This window comes from Ambystoma mexicanum, chromosome 4q (assembly GCF_040938575.1).
Source record: "Ambystoma mexicanum isolate Mex_15411 chromosome 4q, UKY_AmexF1_1, whole genome shotgun sequence".
NCBI lineage: Eukaryota > Metazoa > Chordata > Amphibia > Caudata > Ambystomatidae > Ambystoma > Ambystoma mexicanum.
In genome coordinates, this window is record NC_090928.1 from 506,249,222 (window position 1) to 506,273,966 (window position 24,745).

The window sequence follows — 24,745 nt, forward strand, 5'->3', positions numbered from 1 at the left end:
TCATTACTGTCCTAGTTAGTGATGTCAACTCAGGGTGTAGGAAGTATGTAAAAAGCATCTCTAAAGAGTATCTACTATCTTTGTGTTGATTCTGGAAAAGTATTCTAAAGTATATTTGAATGGCTACCTATATTGCCCTTTTTAAAGAATGCTTATTTAAAAACTGATGTTAAATACATAAATAACTATTTATAACTAAAACCTTGAGTGTAAATGTTACTTGGTTACTTGTATTTGCGAATGTCATTGCTGCAGCTCTACAGCTCACATTTACCCCTCTTGAGGTAAGCCTGGCTGCTCACTCACACTACCAACTTGTGTAGTACAGGCCTACACCAAAAGGTGGGTTACCTAATACCAAGAGGACAAGTGGTGTATAGTTTCCCACAGGGTTGCTACATCAATTCTTGCCTAACAATCTGCACACATTTTCCTATGCTCACCGCACAACATACCCATAGACCTGTGTACTCCACGTGGACACAGCCTACAGATGTGTACCCCTTACATATTTTGTCATATTTAGTTGACACTATGGTCCTCTCAGAAGGGGGAGGGCAAAACCTTCCACCTGCCATGGCCAGCCTTATTGACTATCAAAGTCTGAATGGATCCACCCTTTTTGTTAAGCCCTGTAGAATGGTGGCAGTGATGAACAGAATTAGCATAGAGTATACTTCAAACAGGCCCATATGGGGATTGGCTGCAGAGGTTAACAAAGGAGCCAGGAAACCCCAACAATGGTTGACATGCATCTGTGTAAACCTGAAGCCAGCTCCCGCCTTTCAGTATCAAAGGCAATGAACTGTCATTCTGGGACAGCTGTTTAAAGTAGTCATCGCCGCAGGAAAACCCCATTCAGAAGGTATGAGAATGTGGTTTGCAGAAGTCAGACAGTCTGTCATGCTTCAGCTTCAAGGGAGACCTGCCGCTTTAATCAGGAACCACAGGGAGTTCTGAACAGGAGGACCCTCTGCCATTCCTGACATCTGTAGACTCAGGCACAGGAGACCGGAAATGGATAGGGCAGGAAACAGACCAATACAGATTCAAAAGACACCAGAAGAAGCAACACTGAGCTTCTGCAAACACCTTGCTTTTATACAATTTTGGGACTGATGCAACATTACATACAAGTGCACAATACACATCTGATTGGTACCTCAAACCAAAAAAAAATCCCTACTTGTCTGTGATTGGTTGGCTGAACTGTCACTCACAAAGCACACATGCTTTCATTTTGGCAAGCATGGTTTGACTGACACATAATCTGATAAGCTTGTGTGAGATTCAGCTGAACCTCATTATAAATCCTTAGATGTCTGCCAAGAACCAGCCCTTATCTGATTCTCGAGACCTGCCAAATCTACTTGGCAGCTCATACTGTAAAAACCCCTCATGAGCTTGTCTTATTTGTTGCTAGTTAAGCAGCTGTTCTGCCTAAGTGGTAGCCTTCCCATGCTCCTTATCTGATTTACTATCAATCATTGTCTATTTTTCCTGCCAAGAAATTCTAAATATACAATACCCAGCCGTCTGCCAAAGAATATTATAGATCAGAATGAGTCAGCCCTACTAACATCTGTTTATGAAGCCATTTTGTTTTTGACATCCATCTTAGAAAATATCTTTGCATGTTCAGCCAAGAAGTTCACCTACCAAATGGTAAAACAATTTACTTTTAAGCATAACTCAATTTAGGTCCAGTTTTCAGACTATGTTTTGGATATTCATGATGTGCAAGTATTACCTGAGACACCCTCCATCTCCTCGGTTATTCTGACCCCAAAAATATATGTTGCTCGATATGTACCTTTTGTCTTCAGAAAGCACTATAATTCTGATTTTTGCAATACTGGAACCATTGATCAGCCTAGCACATTACCTGTATTCAGTTTGATCGGGGGTGAGTCTAGGACCTACTCTACAGCTCAATTAACTGGAGGGACCCTTTGATCCTCAACAGACAGGAAGATGGGTGGGAGTTAGTATTAATTGTTTTCACCCCTTTACCTTTTCTGTTGCAAAGCACTCTGGTTGTGACCTCATGCATACAGGAGATTGTTAGTGGGGACGCGGAACTGGTTCATTAAGGTAGGCTTAGCCTACACCAATCACCCTGCCCATTTGGCTTTAAAAGATGGTTGAGCCCCTCTTTTGGGCAGATCATCTGAAGAATCTGCAAAGAGTAGCAAGAATAACTCAGTAATGGACCCTGGCGGATGATACCATCTGCCTAAACATCTCCAAGGTAACAGAGGGAGATACTGAATCCAGAGGTCCCTCCAACAGCTCCAAAATGGGTACCCAGCCAGCACACAGTTTGCCCTTCTAGGCTCTGCAAGCTCTTCTAGGTGGGAAGTGCCAGTTAATGTTAATGTTAATGTTAATGTTAAGGATATTTATACCCTGCACTATCACCACCGGAGTGGTCCCCTGGCACTCTGGTGGCTCTGAAAGAAAAGGGAAGGGGGTTGAGTTAGTGGGAGAAAGGTGGAAAAGTACAAGAGAGCAGTGATGGGCTGTTGGCAGACACAGCCCGGTGGGTCAGTTGGCTGGGCTTGGGTTTTTTACAGTCAGTAGTCATCGTTTATTGTTGTCGAGTCTATGTGTGGTTTGTCTTGTTGCAGTGTAGTGAAGTTTGTGCTGATTGCTGTGCTGTAGGTTTGTGGTTGTGTTTGGTTAGAGTTTGAGAGGTATAGTGGCACAGCGAGTAGAGCGCTTGCTTTGACACCCGTGCAGAGCTTGCTAACGCAGGTTCGAATCCCGGCAAGGCCAAACTCAGCCTTTCATCCTTCCGAGGTCGATAAATGAGCACCACACACTGTGGGTAATAATAAGCAGCACTCAGATACCTGAGGGTTCGCAGCGCTATATAAATGACAAATTATTATTTTTTTATTATTATATGCAGAGGGGTGAAGTTGTTAGTGAGTTGTTGAACCAAACCAAGGACAAGGAAGCTACCTGTAACCCTCTCTTCAGCTTTGGGCTGTCTGCCTGAAAGGTCAACACAAGCCCGTGAAGAAGCTAGGAGAAGAGCATTGACAAGCATCTACCGACATCTGCCTTAAAGGACATTTTTGAGCCAGTTGAGTCCCTCGAGCTGCAACCGATTGCACAGCTGACTGTAGTTACACTGCATTCACTAACACCATCCAAGACGCCTCAACCAGTGTTTCAAAACAACTGACCAGCACTGAGACAACGATTCCTGACCCAAAGCCACCATGTAGGCCAGCCTGAAGCCGTTTGTCCAGCCTCGCTCGCCAAACTGCCTGCCGCCTGACACCCGCAGCTGTATACTGTCTTGAACTCTGTCACAGAATATGCAAAGCGCCTTGAAATGGACTCTACACTGTCGAGCACCAAGAACTTCTACAAACACAAGGTACATTGTGGTTCTGTCCACCTGGTCTTCTCTGAATGCCCCTAGTGACATTCTACGACCCATGTTCCCTTTGTGTTGAAACCAAGTATCCTTGAACTATTGCAATTAATTATTATACTGACTACCCTCCTGTCAGTACCCAGAGAGCATCCATTTTCCTTTTTTGACATGGTCTGTCCTCTGCATTCCTTTACACTGTTAGTTGCATTTTGTAGTGTGCTGTTGTGATAAAAATAAAGTAGATCTTTGCATACAACCTTGACTGGACAGTGCCTTTTATCATTGGGTAATAATTGTATTTTCGCTGTGATGCAACTAACCAAAGATCTATGACCTTTCAGAGGGAAGCCTGCTGTTCATCCACGTTACCAAAATTGGACAAGGAGATTTGTAAATTGCTTGTGTTTCCATTCTGTTTGGATCCCTTCTGGTGAATTAGAAGTGTGGGGCTGATTGATGGTTTTGCCCCAGAAGTTGATTTGTTGCAGTCATTAGGAAGCATGTTGTCAAAGAAGGGGATAGAGAAGTCTGTAAATCAGGTTTCTATCGAAGCAGTGAAGAATCTTGAAAATAAAATGCTGAATGCATGTTTTCTATGGATTCTCCATTGCAAAATATAATTAATTCCCATAATATCGAAGAAGGGGAGCGGGGGTAGCCGGGGATGTCCCCCGTTCCCCTTGTTTGAGATTATTGGAATTCGGGGGTTGTGGGGGGTGTCCCCCAATTCTATAACACCGAAAGCGGGGGGAAACAGAAAGTAAAGAAAATAGTTAAAAAACGGATGCAGAGATGCAAAGTTTACACTTTGTGCTTTTTGGGCCAGTCCATTTCGGCGACGAACATTTCACGTACATCCGTTTCTGTGATGAGAAGTTTGTCCAGTTCTCTGGTGGAGAGGAGGTCATGGAGTTCATGGGCACATTGAATGGCTTATCTGGCATTAATGACACAGGAGAGAAATTGTAATGATGTATAATTTCCTTTGCAATTTGCTCCTGGATTGTTGGGTGGTCTGTTAATGAATGAGGCTGCACATGGTAGTCTACTAGATTCAGTATGCAGTATTCCCTCTGTGGCTCGTCTTGTTGATTGGTATATTTGTCTTTTTTGAGCTGTGTATTCCTGTTGTGTAAAGTGGAGCGTTGGGAGTATGGCAGACCTCTACCTAGGCAGAAAACGGTTCAGGGCTCCACCATCCTCTAAGATCTAAACAGGGCTACATAGTTGTCCCCATTGAGGTTGCCCTTGTCATAGTTCACCCTTTGCTAGAAGACCCCAATGCTGGAATGACCTGCGATGTATGTTGTAGAGATTAAGATTCTGAGGTGACAGGAACTCCTGAAATCATTCCGCTGACGGGGAAAAGGTTAGGCAAAGTGAACGTTTCAAGGGAAAAACAGGGATTACAAATATTGTAAAATGTCAATGCTTATGGATACGTTCATGCAGGTGAGCGCTGCTTAAAACTATTTTTGGAAGCCTTTAAGACAGCCATTGAAGCTGGCCTCTGTATTTAAGTCACGAGACCTATAGAGACATATCAGCTGGAGGCAGAACTAAATGCATTCCCTTACGAAGTGCTTGTGAGTATATACTTCATTGGGAGTACACATTGCCCACACATTCATGAAGATATATGTTTGACAAATCATACTTTTGAAATTGCTTTTACTTGAAGAATTAAATGCACTTTCCATTGAGATGTATGTACTTCTGAATCAACTGGTTGAAGGAATGTGGAACATACACCAAATCTCAATCACACATTTCTTAGCTCACATATAACATGTGTTCTTTCCTCTTTGTGCAAACAAATATGCATTATCAGATGAATGTCATACCTGCCAAAGCTAAATACAGGTATACCATGCAATCACTCTATTTAGGGAGAACCATAACCACATTGCATAAAATACTGTTCCCAGTCTAAATTGTTTTTTCCTTTCAATGAATCCTTGTTCTGAGCCATTACAAAAAGTGATCTCCCTGTTCATCATACCCAGCTACTTCAGAAGGGGGTTATTGCGTGGGCCCCAGTACCGAACCTTTGATGTTCTCTGTTCTCCATTTCACGGCCCTATGTTTTTTTTGGTTGTTTTTATTAATGCTTATGGCTAATACAATTAAGCCTTTTCCATATTTATCACGACACAGTATAAAAAAATTAAAAACAACAACAAACTACACTTTACATATAAAATCATCAATATATAAAGATCATCAGACAATTCATACACTAACGTGTACTTTGTAATTCTTAATAAATACCTTTGACATGTCATATCGCTTTACCCATTAATGAGAGTGGTCTGCGTCAGTGCCTATTCTAATCCCAATGACCAATGCAACCTATTTGCTTTTTGGAGGTTTCAAGTCAATTCAGTGCCTCTTGTTTAATATTATACATTGTATACTCTCCCAAACATGCATTGCTGCGACAGTAAGCACAAGGGATTCTGCCGCCACAGTCGTAGACCAAAACTGGTCCGTTACAATTCTGTCTGGTGGACACCTATGGGTAAGGCATTTTGTTAAAGTACCTACGCAATTCCTAACTGGTAATTTGTGTTCTGGAACCTCCTGGCCCTTTCCCGTTCCTGTTATGTACTTATCGTATTTGTTTTTTTCATTCTACATTAATGCTTCAAACCTCTTAGTGTGTTTCAGCCATATCATTAGTTTAAGGTTTTAGACACATAGGTGGCGTAAACCACCTAAGCAAAATGTATAGGTGTGCGTTTACAGGGAGAGAACGACATGGCTATTAGAGAAGGCGCTTGCATAGTGGATGTGCGCTGGCATACAATAAATTAACTCCCACCACTTGACACCTATTGTAATAACTAGAGGTTGTTCTGCTCTTGTCCTCCTTGTTCAATGTTAAAAAAAAAAAAACACGTTTTGAGATTCTTTCCATACTGTCAATCAGATGCACCTGCATCGTGTATGCAAAGTGCAGCTGATTTTAATTCACCTACCTCTGCTCATGCACCTACCTAACACAGTCTTGGATGTTCCTTTTTTCAGAGACCTTGGGTAGATTGTCTGGTGCGTGCCCTCCCCTCTGCTTGCATTATGCCTAAGATATCCATCAGCTGGTAAATGGCCTTCCACAGCACACGACTCTGTTGCACTGCCCTGCACACAATTCTAGCCATGGTGAAGAAGCCCTGGACAGCCGAAGTGAAGCCAGTTTGGTCCACTGCTAATGGAATGAATGCCTGTGGGAATGGAGGCTAGAACAACAACTGGGGCAGGTGTGCATCGCTTCCATGTGTGCATCCAGACATGATGATGTGACCTGAGGCAAGTACAGTCAGCAGTGAACCACAAGCTTTGGCGCTGGAACATTGTGGGGAGCAGCTACCCGAACCTGGCGGTTAAAGACTTCAAACTGCCATGCCCAGAGGTTAAGCTGCTACGAAATGCAAGAAACGCAATCAGCAGTCTGCATGGCTGCACGGCCGCATGGCACAGCTCTACCCGTCACCAATAGTGCATAGAAGTCGGTAGGCAGAAGGTGGGAGCGATCTGACTATAATCAATCAACTTGATTCACTGCGGAGAATTAAATGTTATCATCAAGCGATAAGCAAGCATTAAGCAGGTGCTGGAGATGGAGTTGAAGTGGGAACACTCCAGCCTAGAAGCCCTTATTATTATTCTTATGCCCTCTTGGAAGGTCTTCAGGCAACTACCCTGGCTCCCCTGAAATGGTACCTGCATGCTGTGGCATGACCCATCAAAGGGATCTGCAAATTAGACTACCTCACCCCGACCCGCATGTCGAGATAGCCTGCTCAAGTTGCCCCCGTAGTGCAGAAGTAAGAAGAATTCTACCCTACAATGCAACCCTGTGTCAGGATACAAATAAACCAGCACCAGGGGTCAATTGTTTGGAAGAATGGACCCAAACGCGTTGCAGAAGACTCACTTCGGGTAAGTAGTCGAATTCCAAGATATACACTTTGCTTTGTAACTACATCAACATCAAAGGAGAGCCGGGAAAGATCTGTTACAATAAACAAGAACATAGACTGCTTAGTACTTACAAAGACCAAACTGGATAGTGAATACAAGAATATTGACAGACACTTCTTACCATGGGATGGTCAGGTGATATTCCAAAATGCTCCCAGTAAGACTGCCAGGTACAGAGGGGTATGGGACTATTCCTGCCAGCACGCGAACCCTGTGGGTAAGGAAGTCCAACAGGGAATGCCCGACGAAACGAGGACGCTCCACCCTATCCCTGTAATGGTACGCCGGCAGTCTCTAGCCCGAACCAGGGTGAGGTGAGGAGGAAGGTACCGGCAGTCTTGAGGAGCTCTTGCAGTCGTGTGGATCCCAAAGAGTACTAAACAATCCAATGAAGTCTGAGTCGATAACGAGCTGGCAATGAACAGTGATCAATCGTGAGACAAAAGCAATCCTGAAAGCAGTCCGGGTCAGTAACGAGGATATCTTCAACAATGACAAGGCGTGAGGCAGTTGACAGTCCTTGGAGAGTTCCGGTTCGGCAGCGGGAGATAACACAGCAAGAATGAAGCCTGTTGCAGTTTCGGGGGAGTTCCGGAATGGTAGCAGGAAGGCAACAGGTAAGTGGGAGGAACACAATGGACGGTTAAGGCAGTACGGGAACACAGAGAATGGAAGACTTAACTTCGTGAAACCAAGGTTCAGAAAACTCAAACAGGGGAATAGCAGGCAAGGCAGGAATAACAAAAAGGGTCAATAGCAGAAACAGAGTCTTGATCAAAAGAACATAGCACACTTCAAGCAAAATCAGAAGCAATTAACTCACTGCAAACTAGAGTTTATCAAGTTACGGTCACATGACCATAACGTGCGTCTGACGTAGAGGGAGTCAGTGTCCCTGCCCCAATTTCCATGGTAACCGCCAGCACGACAAGAAGGAAGGATAAGTCTTAACTAACTTGGTGTGGCTTTGGGTTAACCCTTTTTTCAGAGGGATTGATTGATTGATTGATTGATTGATTATTTGTATAGCGCCTATACACAATGTGTTTCAAAGTGCTTCAAGGAGAGAGGGGAACACTGGAGAAAAAAAGTACAGTTACATTCTTAAAGGTCCTTGAAACAAATCAGAATGTGAAAAATAAACTATCATATCATAGCAGATAGTGCAAGTGCATGAAACAATAAGGGAGAGGTGTGGAAAGGAAAAAAGGAGACAATACTAGCATTAGAATTGCTATGCCTGAAGGCAATTGTTGCAGTGCAAGAGTGAAAAGAGGAGGGGGAGGAGGGGTGGGGAGGGTGGGACAGAGGGAAGGGATAGGTAACAAAAACAATGACTAACTAAGGGTCAGTGAACTGAACCAAGGTAGTGCTGGAGAGGGCGAGTGAGGAGAAAACAAAGGGAAAAACCGGGGGGACAGACAAGCTCTAATCAAGGGTGAGGGACCATGATAAGATTAAGTGCTAAGAGGGAGGGGGGTCATGGGGCATCAACAGGCATACGTGGGGCAGGTGGGGTGAGAGGGGGAATTTCAAGCACACGGGGAGTGGGTGGGAGAGAAGGGACATTTGCAGTCACATGGGGGCGGGTTGGGTGAGAGGGGGAATTTGCAGGCACACGGGGCGGGTAGGGGTGAGAGGGGGAATTTGCAGGCACACAGGGGGGCAGGTGGGGCGAGAGGGGGCATTCACAGGCACACGGGGGGTGGGTGGGGTGAGAGGGGGAATTTGCATGCACACGGGGGAGGGTAGGGTGAGAGGGGGCATTCACAGGCACAAGGGGGCGGGTGGGGTGAGAGGGGGAATTCGCAGGCACACGGGGGCAGGTGGGTTGAGAGAGGGAATTCGCAGGCACACAGGGGCAGGTGGGGTGAGAGGGGGAATTTGCAGGCACACGGGGGCGGGTGGGGTGAGAGGGGGCATTCACAGGCACACGGGGGGTGGGTGGGGTGAGAGGGGGAATTTTCAGGCACACAGGGGGTGGGTGGGGTGAGAGGGGGCCTTCGCAGGCACACGGGGCAGGTGGGTGAGAGGGGGAATTTGCAGGCACACGGGGATGGGTGGGGTGAGAGGGGGCATTCGCAGACACATGGGGTGGGTGGGGTGAGAGAGGGAATTTGCAGGCACACGGGGGGTGGTTGGGGTGAGAGGGGGAATTTGCAGGCACACAGGGGGCGGGTGGGGTGAGAGGGGGCATTCACAGGCACATAGGGGGTGGGTGGGGTGAGAGGGGAATTTCCAGGCACACGGGGGATGGGTGGGGTGAGAGGGGGAATTTACAGGCACACGGGTGGCAGGTGGAGCGAGAGGGGGAATTCGCAGGCACACGGGGGGCGGGTGGGGTGAGAGGGGGCATTCGCAGGCACACAGGGCGGGTGGGGTGAGAGGGGGAATTTTCAGGCACATGGGGTGGGTAGGGTGAGAGGGGGCATTCACAGGCACACGGGGGAGGGTGGGGTGAGAGGGGGAATTTGCAGGCCCACAGGGGGCGGGTGGGGTGAGAGGGGAAATTTGCAGGCACACGGGGGGTGTGTGGGGTGAGAGGGGGAATTTGCAGGCACACTGGGAGCGGGTGGGGTGAGAGGGGGAATTTGCAGGCACACAGGGGGCGGGTGGGGTGAGAGGGGGAATTCGCAGGCACACGGCGGGTGGGGTGAGAGGGGGAATTTGCAGACACACGGGGGCAGGTGGGGTGAGAGGGGTAATTTGCAGGCACACAGGGGGCGGGTGGGGAAAGAATTAACCTGTACCAATGATTGATGTAAATGGTACATTTTGGAATGCCCCTGTTGTGTCTGACAAGACAAGGACGGCACTTGCCTTGTTCGATTCTTGACACGCCCACCTCGATTCCTGACACCGCATCAAATTTCAATGGCTGTATCATTTCTAAAAATCTTGTTGCATCATCTAAAATGCTGAAGTCCCCAAGCTACCTAAATTAGATATTCTGCATCTCAAGAGGCCTAACGCAGCATCTGCAGAGGCCTATGATCCACCAGAAGTAGGGGCATGTACAGACTTGAACTCTGCTGGTGCAGGAAGGCAAAAAACATAAGACAGGCCTTCTCTGTCTAAAAGATTGTGCCAAGACACTGGAACCTTCTCCGCATCAGCATTCTACTCACCTGCTCGCTTTTGCAGTTCGTAAAGGAGCTCAAGACCCTCTTTTTCAAGGAATGGCTCCTCCCTAAAAGCTAAGTCCATACACTGTCCACTCCCTGCCTTACCTGAGAATGGGTGATCTGATCCCCTCTGGCTCCCCCTGGTTACTTGTAGATCCATTGCTGACTATTGCCCCTCCCTCCCGTGTTAGATCCCCACTTCCTTATTTCTATGCTCCCTACCCTTATTCTTCCCCCTGTAATGCGCTTGTTGCTTCCCACAGCTAGATCCACGCTCAAGAATAAATGTGTTAGTCATACAGCCAATGTGTTATGTATACTGGAAAAAAAGTTCAAGGAATTCTGTGCAATGCAAACCAATAAGCAGGGGAGGAGAGAGGATGGATCTGAGGAGGTAGGCTGTGGGGAAGAGTGGGTAGGTGACTAAAGAGGTGCAGTGGCTTAGCGGAGCAGCTGTGGCTGTGAAGGTGGCTGGGTCTATGTTAAGGGGAGATGGCTGCTGAGTGATAGAACAGCTGAGGAGTGGACCTTGCACTGTGAAGGGTTGTTGGGCCTGTGGTGATATAGGGTGTATTGGATGATTTTGGGTGTGTGGAGTGAGTCTATCGATGTGGAGAGACAAAAGCAAAGAGAAGGAGCCAAGTACCCCCACCTCAAGCATCGCGGCCATGTTGCCTATATGCTGGGAACCAGAATGTGAAATATGTGCAGTGCCAGTGAAAATACCAATACCAAAGAGAATCCTGGAAACAAGGTTCCCATTGAGAAGCTCATACCTGCATACACGACACTATGATGGCCATTTGAATGAAAACCCAGAAGAAGTGGGAAAAGTGAGTGAAAGGGAAGAGTGGTGACGTAACACGAAACAGGGCTGACACACCCAGAAGAGATGCAGAGGCAAGAGAGCATAAACATTCTATAAGGTGTTAAGAAAGTATTGAAGATAAGCAACATTTCGGGATCAAGATGAAGATGCTTATGCTACCGAAAAGATGAAGACATTAAGTTATTTTACACGTGTACAGATGCCAAGAAACAGAAGTAGACAAATTATTCTTGAGGCTAGCTATTTAGTGAATAGCGGCATGTGCCAACATATCTATATCTATATGTAATATACATATATACATATATATTACACATAGTTATGGTTAAGTTGCTAAACCCATAGGAAGAGCATTTTTTGGGCGGCTTATAACTTCTCTCCCCCTGGACGAATATTCACCAAACTTTGCAAAAAAAAAGTATATGGTCCACTCTGAATTTTTTTTTCAAAGTTTGGTGAGGTTTGGTCCAGGGGGTGCAAAGTTATAGGCGGATCCCAAAATGTCCTTTTATCGCATAGACTGAATGGAGGAAGCATTTCTGTTGTGGCTACAGCCCAAACCAATGGATGGATTTTCACCACATTTGCAGAAGGAGCAGTGGCTTGGTCCCGAAAGCATACTTTTGTAAATTTGGTGAAAATCCATCTAGTCGTTTTTTTTTAAAACGACCAAAAAGTAGGTCTCAAAGAATTAGTAATATCAATGTCCACTCCATGGACACACTTCCCTGTTCGCTCCGTGGACAGGACACCGATTAGATAATCAGCTTGCATCATGTATGCGGACACGTAACGTGTTCTCTGATTGGCTGGGATGAGGTGTGAGGTGCGTCAAATTGTTTCAATGCGCCCGCCATATTGGATGCGTGGACATGCGCTGGAAGTGAGCATAAATCCAATTTTGGGGCATGTGTTGGTGTGTATGATTGCTTGGAGAGGGTGGGGGAGTAAGAGATGGGTCAAACGCTGTATTTGTTTAGGTGGGAGAAGGTTGTAATGTGTTTGCGGTGTCCGCGGACATAATAAACAATCGGTGTACTACTGGCTATTTTAGTTTAGTATGATGTTGTTTTGGGGTCGTTAGAAGTGCATTGGGTGAAGAGGGTATGTATTGAAGAGTTTCTATGTTGGTTGTAATTATTTTTATTCAAAGACTGGCCCTGGACACAACCACCGCAGCATAACACACCCATCTTACCAAAGATTTTGACTGTGGTATGTGGGCTGCTCAGGGGATATGTTTTAAAAAATGTGTGTACTGATTGGTAGTAGTGTAATAGTGTTTATAGGATAGTAACATGATGTGTCTTTGTTTGTTGGATTGTGTTCAGAATGTTGGTATTGAAGACTCTAGGCATTTTGGGTTGTATTTATTGGTGAGGTGTTCGTTTGCATGCCTGTATTTTGTTGTGGTGGTGGTGAGTTTAATTATTATATACTTAATGTTTCTTTTGGTGAGGCTGTATGAAGAGTTTTGGCCAGGCCATGCAGTCAAGATTTTAGTGTTTGACAACAAGTGCTGCAGCATAAGATAGCCATGGAAGCACATGTTTTGGATTGTGGTGTATAGTGAGGTGTTTGCTTGAATGGGTGTGTTATGCTGTGGTGTTTGTGAGTCCAATTATTATATACTTACTGTTTGACTTTTTGTGGTTGTATGCAAGTTATTCATGCAAATTACCAATAGGGGTCCTGGGAGTCCCTCTACTAGACATTAGTCCTGGTTACGAGAGACTTACCCACAGTCTTTATCTACTATCTTCCACAGAGAAGAAATATCACAAACATATCAGTCTTTGTCTTGCCCGGGAGCAGTCCAGCACCGAAATGCTAGGCAATTCTCTTCTGAAGAAGAGTACCAATAGCAATCACAGGACACCCCTTGTTTTTTGCATATTTAAGTAACTTTGGGTCTCACCCTAAGTTACTAGGGGAATCCAGACGTGGACCCCTTGATCACTATTCTTAGAGAGGCACAGCCCAACCCTACTGATGAGGTCCAACCAGACCGAAACACGTGTCTGGGGTTTCAGTTGGTACTCTTGTTCAGAGTACAATTGCCTAGTTTTTCGGTGCTGGAATGCCCCTGGGAAGGGCAAAGACTGATATGATTGGGATATTTCTCCTCTGTGAAAGATAGTGAGCTAAAGAATCTGAGTAAGGCACTCACAGCCGGGACTAATGTCTGGCAGAGGGGCTCCCAGGATCCCCCTTGTTTTGTGCACATTTAAGTAACTTTGGGTCTCACCTTAAGTTGCTAGGGGATTCCAGACATGGAGCCCTTACTCACTATTCTTAAAGATGGACAGTTCCACCCTACTGATGAGGTCCAATCAGACCAAAACACATATCTGGGGTTGCTGTTGGTACTCTTGTTGAGAGGAGAATTGCCTAGCATTTTGGTGCTGGACTGCCCCTGGGCAGGACAAATACTGATATGATTGGGATATTTCTCCTGTGTGAAAGGTAGTGAGCTAAATAATCTGGGTAAGGCTCTTGCACCCAGGTCTAATGTCTGGCAGAGAGACTGCCAGAAACACCCTTGTTTTTGCATATTTAAGTAACTTTGGGTCTCAACCTAAGTTACTTGGGGAGTCTAGACGTGGAGCCCTTGCTCACTATTCTGAGTGAGGCACAGCGCCACGCTACTATTGAGGTCAAACAAGACCGAAACATGTGTCTGGGGTTGCTGTTGGTACTCTTGTTGAGAGGAGAATTGCCTAGCATTTTGGTGCTGGACTGCCCCTGGGCAGGACAAAAACTTATGTGATTGGGATATTTCTCCTGTGTGAAAGGTAGTGAGCTAAAGAATCTGGGTAAGGCTCTCATACCTAGGAATAATGTCTGGCAGAGAGACTCCCAGGAACCCCTTTGTTGTTTGCAGTTTTTTCATGACATGGGTAGTTCAAGCAGACATTTTATTTTCAATCACTGTGATAAAAGAAAAAAACGCATGTTAGTATAGGCAATTTATAATGAGTATTGCATTACATAGTAGATATTTCTATATTTTGTAGACCCTCATAGTTAGCACTTTAGAAGTACTATAGTTCAAACCAGTGTACAGTGCAATTTGCTCAGTTCCTTTGTTTGTTGATTAAATCATTGGGTGTGTGGGAAATAAATCCATGCTGGATTAAAAAAAAAAAAACTTTCTACGCTGCGGTACAATACATTTCTTTCATTGAGTTCCGTAGGAGGAATTGAATATGTGTATGGTTTTTGATTTGGAAGTGGTGGTAGTATTGTTGCAATAAGATAGCAGTTGGTGTATTTTATTTGTGTATTTCTTTTCCCATTTAAGTGGTATTTATCTATCTGTTGGTTTGTTGCAGATTTTTGGGGCAGTTAGATACCTGTTGGCTTTTTTTAACTGGTCATAGTTTTGAAGGTCACATTTTGTTTAAGTTCATACACAGATTAGTTAGTACATTTTGGTTTTAAGAATATTAAGTAAGCGTTTACAAGATTTGCTGGTAATCTAAGTTTCACAGTAATGTTAGTATCATTACATTTGACCCATTCACAATTGTTTTATATATATGAAGTGTAGTGACCTGCATTGGTTGTGGCTCCTGCATGGTAGATTATACCTATTGTTGTGAAGGTTTCCTTACCAAGTGATATTTTACCATGTGTGAATCCACTTAGCTTGCAGTTGTTTTTGGTACCATCTGCAGTACAACGTAAAAGTATTACTATTACGTATTTACTATGTGCCTGTATTTGTAAGGTGGCAAGACCCCCACACCATTCACCTCGCTAGTGAACCAAAGTGGGATAGTACAAAGACACATGTGCAAATTATAGGCCTCTAACACATAACTGCGGTTATGGGGTCAGGGGACCGTGGCCTGGCCGGATGGGGTTGCAGCAGGGCTTGCTCGGACATTCTTGTACAAGCACATTTTGTCAGGGCTAGAGATTTGCTGCTAGCAAAAAATGTTTACATGCTTTGCTGTGTGAAGAGGAGATGAGCTGAGCTGACAGGCGGTGTGGCCAAGCTGTGGGAATCTCTGGGAGAGTGCGAAGTTCTCCAGAGGAACAAAGTAAATCCGTAGAAATGTCGCCCGCATTGGTAAGTGGTAGCAAACAATTCATATCTTTTACAAATATATTTCTAATGCCACTATGGTCTAAAGGAATATTGGCTTCCATTCTGAGTGAAGGTCAGCGCCGTTGAATTTTTTTTTTCCGAGCTCAGCAAACCCACGCATCGTACACAGTATAAGGTTCAATTGTTTTTTTTTACCTTGAAACAAAGGGAGGATTCCAAAATTAATGCTTGCAGGGAGGGATTTAACACTGTCAAATATGATAAGGTTCACCATTCCAAAACCGGACAAAGGAACATGTAATTTCATTTTATAAAATTTAGTTGACCTGAACTGAGTGTCTGCATTACGCACAGAGAATGGAAATGCCAAATATTATGTAAGTTTTACTTTCAACGATTTTATAGACCAATGAGTTAAATTATCATTTGCCGACTGTTATTGCTGGTTTACATTGTACTCGGTTGTTGTTTGTGTCATATTGGAACAACATGCAAATACAACCTGTGTGTGTACTTGGCTCTGTCCCGGGCTCATAGGCAGTCCAGCATCGAGATGCGTGTACTCCACCAGTGGGTTCCCTCAGGTTGCACAAACGCGTAATTCACTGCTAATATTTAATTAAAATTCCATCTATGTGTTCTTCGTGCCCTTAGCTTGCTCCCTGATGGTAGCATCAGCATCCCATTTCGAGGTGAATATACTGCATAGCAGTAACCTTTGAAGTAAATTGACAACTACTTTCCATGTTGTTTTCTCTTTGTTCCCATTGTTTCACGCCCGTGTTCATCATTCATTTTAACAATGGGCCGAACTAATGGATAAAATGATAAACTGTACTAAAGATCGGCTACTGAGACACATTCTGTTATCGTTTTTAAACAGCTACATCCTGCCTTTCTGCTATCCTCATCGATTCCAGATACCAACTGATGGGTTCTTCAACCGGCAACTGCAGATACACATGAATGGCTGGATAACAGTGACTCTTTTTTGGGATGATCGCCACGGGCCGATATGCCCTTACGCAGCACCAGTGATAAGGAGCAAAATGACATCTTTTACGGTGGCCTAGCGCCAAACTGGTGCCACAGCCTTGCGATTCAGAGTGCGTCCAATGTGCTTTTTATACCCAAAAGGAACACCGTGTGACTCACAATAAACATTTGTGGATCGAGAATGAAGAAAAAAATTACCCATTTGCTTGATTATGGCAATCGCCGGATGTTCTCGGAGCATTTATTGTGAAATAAAAGTACTTTAAAAAATGTACAGTTTTGCTATTTCCTTATTCCTTATTCCAGTATGGTTTTAAATTCAAAATTGGGATGCACTGTGTTGTGAGATGTTGTGTGTTGATATTCCGGGTTCTGCGTCAACTAATGTTATCACATAGGTGATGACTGGGTGCGTTTGGCTACGCTGTCCAGCAACGTCCTGGAGATAGGCGGAGAATATCACTAGGTTGGGTGATGTCAGCCTCAGGGGCGGGCCATATGAATTAGTGCCGCCAGTGCAGTCCACCTTGGGTGATGCAGCAACGGATAAGATTATCACAAGATGGCCGCGCCCTGCTGCCTGATTTCACATGTGTAAAAAAGAGGGAAACAATGGTAAGGTGCAGATGAAATGTTTGTACGATCGATCAACGTATGCTTAGAAACACATGCCTCGGGACAATAATATTTCTGAGCGCACTATTCCTTCAATAGATCAATTTTTTGCTCCATTGGCTGCAGATGATTTTCTAACGTATCTGTTTGGTATTATTTTTAATGTCTGTATGGTGTGTTTAAAAAAAAATGGTAAGTACACATAAAGTAATGGGTAATAATTGGTTTATATGGAGAAATGTAGTGTCTGCCATTACTATCACTGTTTTCACTCATTTCATCACGAGGAACATTTTCCTCCAGGCATTCCAAAGTACTAGACATTTCTGTGTAAAAAAATATATATATTTTATTGTTACTGTACCTTATACTGAAAGTTTATAAATATATAAAATAAATGCAGTATACTCACTAGTTTCTTGCTAAGTTTTGCTGTTACTTATGCGTAGGTGTGCTGCTGATTTTTGCTGTGCAGTTTGCGTGAGGTAATTCTGTTGGAGGCATATTTATTTTGTTTTGGTATATTGCATTATGTTGCATATGTTATGCAATTGGACAGTTGGTGTCTTACATATACAGTTTCCACTTCTTATTTATTATTGAATGTAGTGTATTTATGTGCTGCTTTTTGAACATGTTCAGTGTTTCTATTGCATGATACAACAATGTAAGATAGCACCAGAGTTTTTGGATAGTGCCGATGTTGACCGAGTCCGTCCACGAACATACGCATGGTCCGCAAACATTAGGCCCACTAGCGCAGGTAGGGGGTTCAGTGTGTTCTATGTTATATGCATATAAAATAAGAGAATCTTAGGAAACATTTATCCAATTTACATTGTCTATATCTATATTCTGTAAAAAAAACTTTGTTAAAGGGACGTTATGGTTAAGTTGCGCTACTAAAAACCTATGAAATTCAGTGAAAAAAACTCTGTTAAAGGGACATTATGGTTCCAAGTAAACCCGAAAAACTCCTGAAATTCACCAGTTATGGTAAGCTAAGTTTCAATCCAACAACGCCGAAATGTGAAGCAAACTGGGAACACTCGATCAAGTCCATTCCCGGTTTTAAAAACCCTGTTCAGTCAGTCTCTGCCACATCGGCAAAGATATCTTTTATCCTATGACCCTGGAACATTCACTGTTCAATTGAAATGATATCCCTATAGAACATTCACTGTTCAATTGAAATCATATCCTTATAAGGGAGCATTTGAAACCCAGCTGACATACCAGTTCAGGAGATCTATTGAACCTTTAGCCTGCACCCAAGCTACAATTGCTAAATCTATAGTTCGAGTTCATAGGCACTTTGCTCTTTTCCTATACAATACAAAGTACTTCTGTATTTCAGTACATATGTCGATGAAGTAACAATCGGTACCTGCACATTAATATGCATACCATTTGTGTCAATGAAGTAATACTTACATGTAATTTTGTATACTATGTAATGTTTTCTTATTGTATTTTTGAGATGTCACTGCAAGTTGCTATTTTTCATTTGTATGTTTCAATATTTATTATGTCACATTTGTCTACCACATATCTCATATGATTATATGTTATAGAAAATAAATAATTGTTTCCTAACATTTAATATACAGACACTGTGAGTGGTTATTACCTTCAGATTCATTCCTTGGATCTCTTACTTATGAGACCAAACTTAAAAAAAAAATTTGGACAGACCTAAAACTCTGTATCTGTCCCCCCCCCAATATCTGGTCTTGCTTGAAATCTTTGCTAGTAAGGGTACAAATAATTGTGTATATGGTAAGCTAAGCAACCATAACTCGCGCCACCACCGTGCACTCTAAGACTAACACCCAGGACATCAAAGATGACATCATGTCATTAGTATGCTATACTCCCTTTTATTCTTAGGCATGAAGAACACACTCAAGGCCAATCTTCAAAGAGCTAATTGACTGGCAGACAGCAGTGTGATGATGGACAGTATACTAATTGGTGGTAAACTATGATCAAGACCAACCCACCAGCACATGGAGACCAGCCTGTGTGCTGCTGGTGTACGTGGAAAAGTACTGACGAATGTAAGGGTGCCACCCAATTATAGAGGGCCACTTGGTAAAGAGCGCTACAGTTTGTGTACCCAATGGGACATGGTGTATTTGATGATGTTCATAGTGACCTGTTTAAGGGGAGGGCTTAGTTGCCCCACCTGATACTAGAGACCCTATCACTTTCTTAGACCAGTATGGAACTTATACCACAGGTTGCAGACCCCTGCCTTAGACCCAATCACTTTCCCCAATGAGTTTTTGTAGTTTGCCACGTAGGATGTGTCAAGGCGAGGTCCGTCCCAACAAAGAAGCAGCAAGAACTCCTACCTCCCCTTGGTGGTCTTGGCACCTGGATTGGATAAACACAGGTCACCGCAACCCCCATGGGGAAAGAGGGTTAGGGTCCATGGGTTGGATCATTTTCGGGGGGTGGGTAAACCGGGTTGAGGGTTAGGAAGAAGTTGTGGACAGGCAGGGGATTGTTAGGAAAGGCATGCTCCTTGACTCCGACCTTAAGGAGTCTATTCTGTTTTTGCCGTGATGCTGAAGCTCAGTGTTTCACACACATCCAATCAAACATTAATGTCCCATGCATGTGACAGCACTCTGTTTGTCTTTTGCACAGAGTTATGCTCCGTAATGGTTTCTCATGCATGCATTACCCAGGGTGAGGTTCAGCACTCAGTGTGTTTTGCACTGAGTTTAGCTCTGTAAATAGTATCTCATGCATGCATTGCCCAAGGTGAGGATTTGCACTCAGTTTAACATTGACACTGAGTTGTGCCCCTTAGTACAATAGGACTACAGACCTCTAAACAACAGCAATAGTTCTAAACAGCATCAATTAAATGCACAACACATTGATCATGATAAAAGCACTTAGCTCAGGTTTTCCAATGAGTCTCTCTCCACCCGCTGGCTCCGCAGTCTGTGAGCCCATGGGAATCAGGGAATCGCAACTGGCGTCTGTAATGTTACAAGCACCCGCAACTGGCGGGCATAATTCGGCATGCAGTTTCATTAGTATGGTATCCGTTAGTTCACGTAGTCTCCCCTAAAACTTGTTTGACTCTCTTGATTGTCAAACAGGCAACCGGAGCCTCTAATGAGCGTTAGTTTCTTCAGGTAAGTAACAATACCATGCTTCGTAAAATTAGGCTAGAACGATTCACTTATCTTTAGTGCCGCGGGGCCAGAGGATTGTATTCCAGCAGCGAGGGCGGCCCCGCGAGTGGCTTGGCTGGAGCTCTGTAGAATGTGTCCTCTTGGCAGCAGCGTAGAGCGCGAACGGGCGTTTAAGGATTGCGCATGCGCACCAGTCGTCTTGCACATGCACGTTGCTTTGGGCGTTGGCTTAGGCGTTCCCTGGATCGTTTGCAGGCTCTGTGTGCCTGATTTCTTCCAACACAGAATCCGGGCTGCCAGGGCTGTAGTTTTATGGCATCAGGCTGCTGGGACTTGTAGTCTTTCCTGGGCCTTGCTCCTGGAAAACCCTTTCCTACTACACCAGGTGCACCGACAAAAGAGGTAGAGGACACCTGCTCAGAGAGCTTCCTGCCACAGTACCTGCAATCACCTTACACTTGTTCCTTCCCCAGGGGCTTGACCTTAGTTTTATGACAGGAATAACTTCAGCAATGACAAGTATTTACTATATAAGATGCTTTTTTATAAGATTTGTTGAGAGAATACGATTGAACGTCCGTTGTTGTCCATTGTAACTCCCTGTTAGACAAATGCAAATAGAACAGCTTTGATTTGCCAACTTCCTAAGTTAATTTGATTATTGATGTTTGAGTATCTTGTGCATCCCAATCCATTTCAAAGTATTGCTACCTCTTCTTAAATGGCTAGGTCGAGCACCCTGGTTCAAAGGCTTTGTCGGAAAATAAGGGGTTGTGTTTCACCAACCCGGATTTCACTGGGCATGTTATTCTAAATGTACCTATAACCTATTATAGGCTTGTATTTTAGCACTATTCCCCCCATGGAACCTCTGCATTGACAGTGTCTTCTCATCACAGATTCCACTGTCAGCACCGGATTTCAAACGCAGTCTGGCCCAGATTCCTCTCATTTTTACTCCATTACTTTACCCCAAACATTCCCTCTGTTCCCACAGTCTTCTCCTGATGGCCATGCCTCGAGTGGATCATTCAACCACAAACAGTCATGTTAAAGTCAAGTTTGATTTTATTTTGGAATATCAAAATTCCATCAAAACACATAAAAGATTCACAATTACAAGGAGTAAAATGGTCAACTAATAAAATAAATACATAGTAAAAAAATGTGTTAAACAGTCATTAGTAGTAATAAGATTCACTCGTAAATTAATACAATTTGTTTTTGTATTTTATTCATTTGTATAGCGCTCCAAGCCCAAAGGCATCTGGGTGCATTTCTTACATATAAATAAGTTACTTGCTATACAGTTACATATTTACATACAGGTCTTGCATATACAGACGTTGCAGAGTTACATACAGTTTAGTGAGATACAGCAGGTTTAGCTTGTAAACAGGTGGGGACAGGAAGTATCTAAGTCTCTTGCGCGAAGAGCCACATTTTTACATTTCTCCTGAATAAATGGTGGGAGGGTTCTGTTCTTAAGGTTGTGGGTAGGGTGTTCCACATTTTAGCTGCTAGAACAGGAAAGCTACTGCAGTAGATGTAAAACACTAACAGGGTAATTCATAGAATTTCGCAGAAAAGTGTCGCAAGCGGCTGGCGCAGAGTGTCCGCGTGCGATTGTCTGCGCCAGGCACGTGCGCTAAAACCGATTTCCGCGCACAGCGTATTCATGGATTTTAGGCTCCCAAACCAGCCGTGGCGCAGAGTATCGCAGCGACCCTGCAGCAGCGCCAGTAACGCCCCCAAGAACGCCCTCGCGCAAGGAAAAGCCATCAAAATCGCTAAATCATCGCAAAGGGCTGCGCTAACCCTGGACCAGTTTACAGGGCTGCCAAACAAGGAACGCAAAGCGGGTAACGTTCATATCAGGGGTACGCGGGAAGTTTTACACGCGATTAGCCAGGGTACGTGTATTACAGGGGTACGCGGGAAGTTTAACACGCGATTGGCCAGGGTACGTGTATTAGAGGGGTACGCGTGAAGTTTTACACGCGATTAGCCAGGGCACGTGTATTACAGGGGTACGCGGGAATTATCACACGCGATTTGGCTGGGTAGGTGTATTACAGGGGTACACGGGAAGTTTTACACGCGATTTGGCTGGGTACGTGTATTACAGGGGAGCGCTGGAATTATCACATGCGATTTGGCCAGGTACGTGTATTACAGGGGTGCGCGGGAATTATCACACGCGATTTGGCTGGGTACGTGTATTACAGGGGTGCGTGGGAAGTTACACACGCGATTAGGCTGGGTGGGTCCTCACAGGTGTTCCCTGTACACCCTCCACGGCCCCTGCAGGCAGCCCACAAAACAGGGGACTACCCTGCACACCTGCTCATGTCTACCACCACCCCCACCCCCCAGCCACCAGGGGCAGCCTCCACCAGGCCCCCACCCATGTCTACCACCACCCCCACCCCCCAGCCACCAGGGGCAGCCTCCACCAGGCCCCCACCCATGTCTACCACCCCACCCCCACCCCCCAGCAGTGCAGGGGCACCCTCCACCAGGCCCCCACTCATGTCCCCTATCACCCCCACCCCCCAGCCACCAGGGGCAGCCTCCACCAGGCCCCCACTCATGTCTACCACCCCACCCCCCAGCCACCAGGGGAAGCCTCCACCAGGCGCCCACCCATGTCCCCCTGCACCCCCACCCCCCAGCCACCAGGGGAAGCCTCCACCAGGCCCCCACCCATGTCTACCACCCTTCCCACCCCCCAGCAGTGCAGGGGCACCCTCCACCAGGCCCCCACTCATGTCTCCCAGCGTGCTACGTGTATTTCAGGGGTGCGCGGGAAGTCCCACTCGCGAATAGCCTGGGCGCGTGTATTTCAGGGGTGCGCGGGAAGTTCCACACACGAATAGCCTGGGCGCATGCATTTCAGGGGTGCGCGGGAAGTTTTACACGCAACTTCAGCAGGGTACGTGTATTTCAGGTATGCGCGGGAATTCTTACACGCGATTTGGCTTGGTACGTGGATTACAGGGGTGCGTGGGAAGTTACACACGCGATTAGGCTGGGTGGGTCCTCACAGGTGTTCCCTGTACACCCTCCACGGCCCCTGCAGGCAGCCCACAAAACAGGGGGCTACCCTGCACACCTGCTCATGTCCCCCTGCACCCCCACCCCCCAGCCACCAGGGGCAGCCTCCACCAGGCCCCCACCCATGTCTACCACCACCCCCACCCCCCAGCCACCAGGGGCAGCCTCCACCAGGCCCCCACTCATGTCTCCCACCACCCCCACACCTTAGCCACCAGGGGCACCCTCCACCAGGCCCCCACTCATGTCACCCACCACCCCCACACCCCAGCAGTGCAGGGGCAGCCTCCACCAGGCCCCCACCCATGTCTCCCACCACCCCCACCCCCCAGCAGTGCAGGGGCACCCTCCACCAGGCCCCCACTCATGCCCGACTCATGTCTCCCACCACCCCCACCCCCCAGCACTGTGGGGCACCTGCCAGCAGGCCCCAACCCATGTCACCCACCACCCCCACCCCCCAGAAGTGCAGGGGCAGCCTCCACCAGGCCCCCACCCATGTCTCCCACCCCCCAGCAGTGCAGGGGCACCCTCCACCAGGCCCCCACTCATGCCCGACTCATGTCTACCACCACCCCCACCCCCCAGCCACCAGGGGCAGCCTCCACCAGGCCCCCACTCATGTCTCCCACCACCCCCACACCCCAGCCACCAGGGGCACCCTCCACCAGGCCCCCACTCATGTCTCCCACCCCCCCCCCACCCCCCAGCAGTGCAGGGGCAGCCTCCACCAGGCCCCCACTCATGTCCCCTATCACCCCCAACCCCCAGCCACCAGGGGCAGCCTCCACCAGGCCCCCACTCATGTCTCCCACCACCCCCACCCCCCAGCAGTGCAGGGGCAGCCTCCACCAGGCCCCCACTCATGTCCCCCTGCACCCCCACCCCCCCAGCCACCAGGGGCAGCCTCCACCAGGCCCCCACTCATGTCTCCCTGCACCCCCATCCCCCAGCCACCAGGGGCAGCCTCCACCAGGCCCCCACTCATGTCTACCACCCCACCCCCACCCCCCAGCCACCAGGGGAAGCCTCCACCAGGCCCCCACCCATGTCTACCACCACCCCCGCCCCCCAGCCACCAGGGGCAGCCTCCACCAGGCCCCCACCCATGTCTACCACCACCCCCACCCCCCAGCCACCAGGGGCAGCCTCCACCAGGCCCCCACCCATGTCTACCACCACCCCGCCCCCCAGCCACCAGGGGCAGCCTCCACCAGGCCCCCACCCATGTCTACCACCCCACCCCCACCCCCCAGCAGTGCAGGGGCACCCTCCACCAGGCCCCCACTCATGTCCCCTATCACCCCACCCCCCAGCCACCAGGGGCAGCCTCCACCAGGCCCCCACTCATGTCTCCCTGCACCCCCATACCCCAGCCACCAGGGGCAGCCTCCACCAGGCCCCCACTCATGTCTCCCACCACCCCCACACCCCAGCCACCAGGGGCACCCTCCACCAGGCCCCCACTCATGTCTCCCACCACCCCCACCCCCCAGCAGTGCAGGGGCAGCCTCCACCAGGCCCCCACTCATGTCC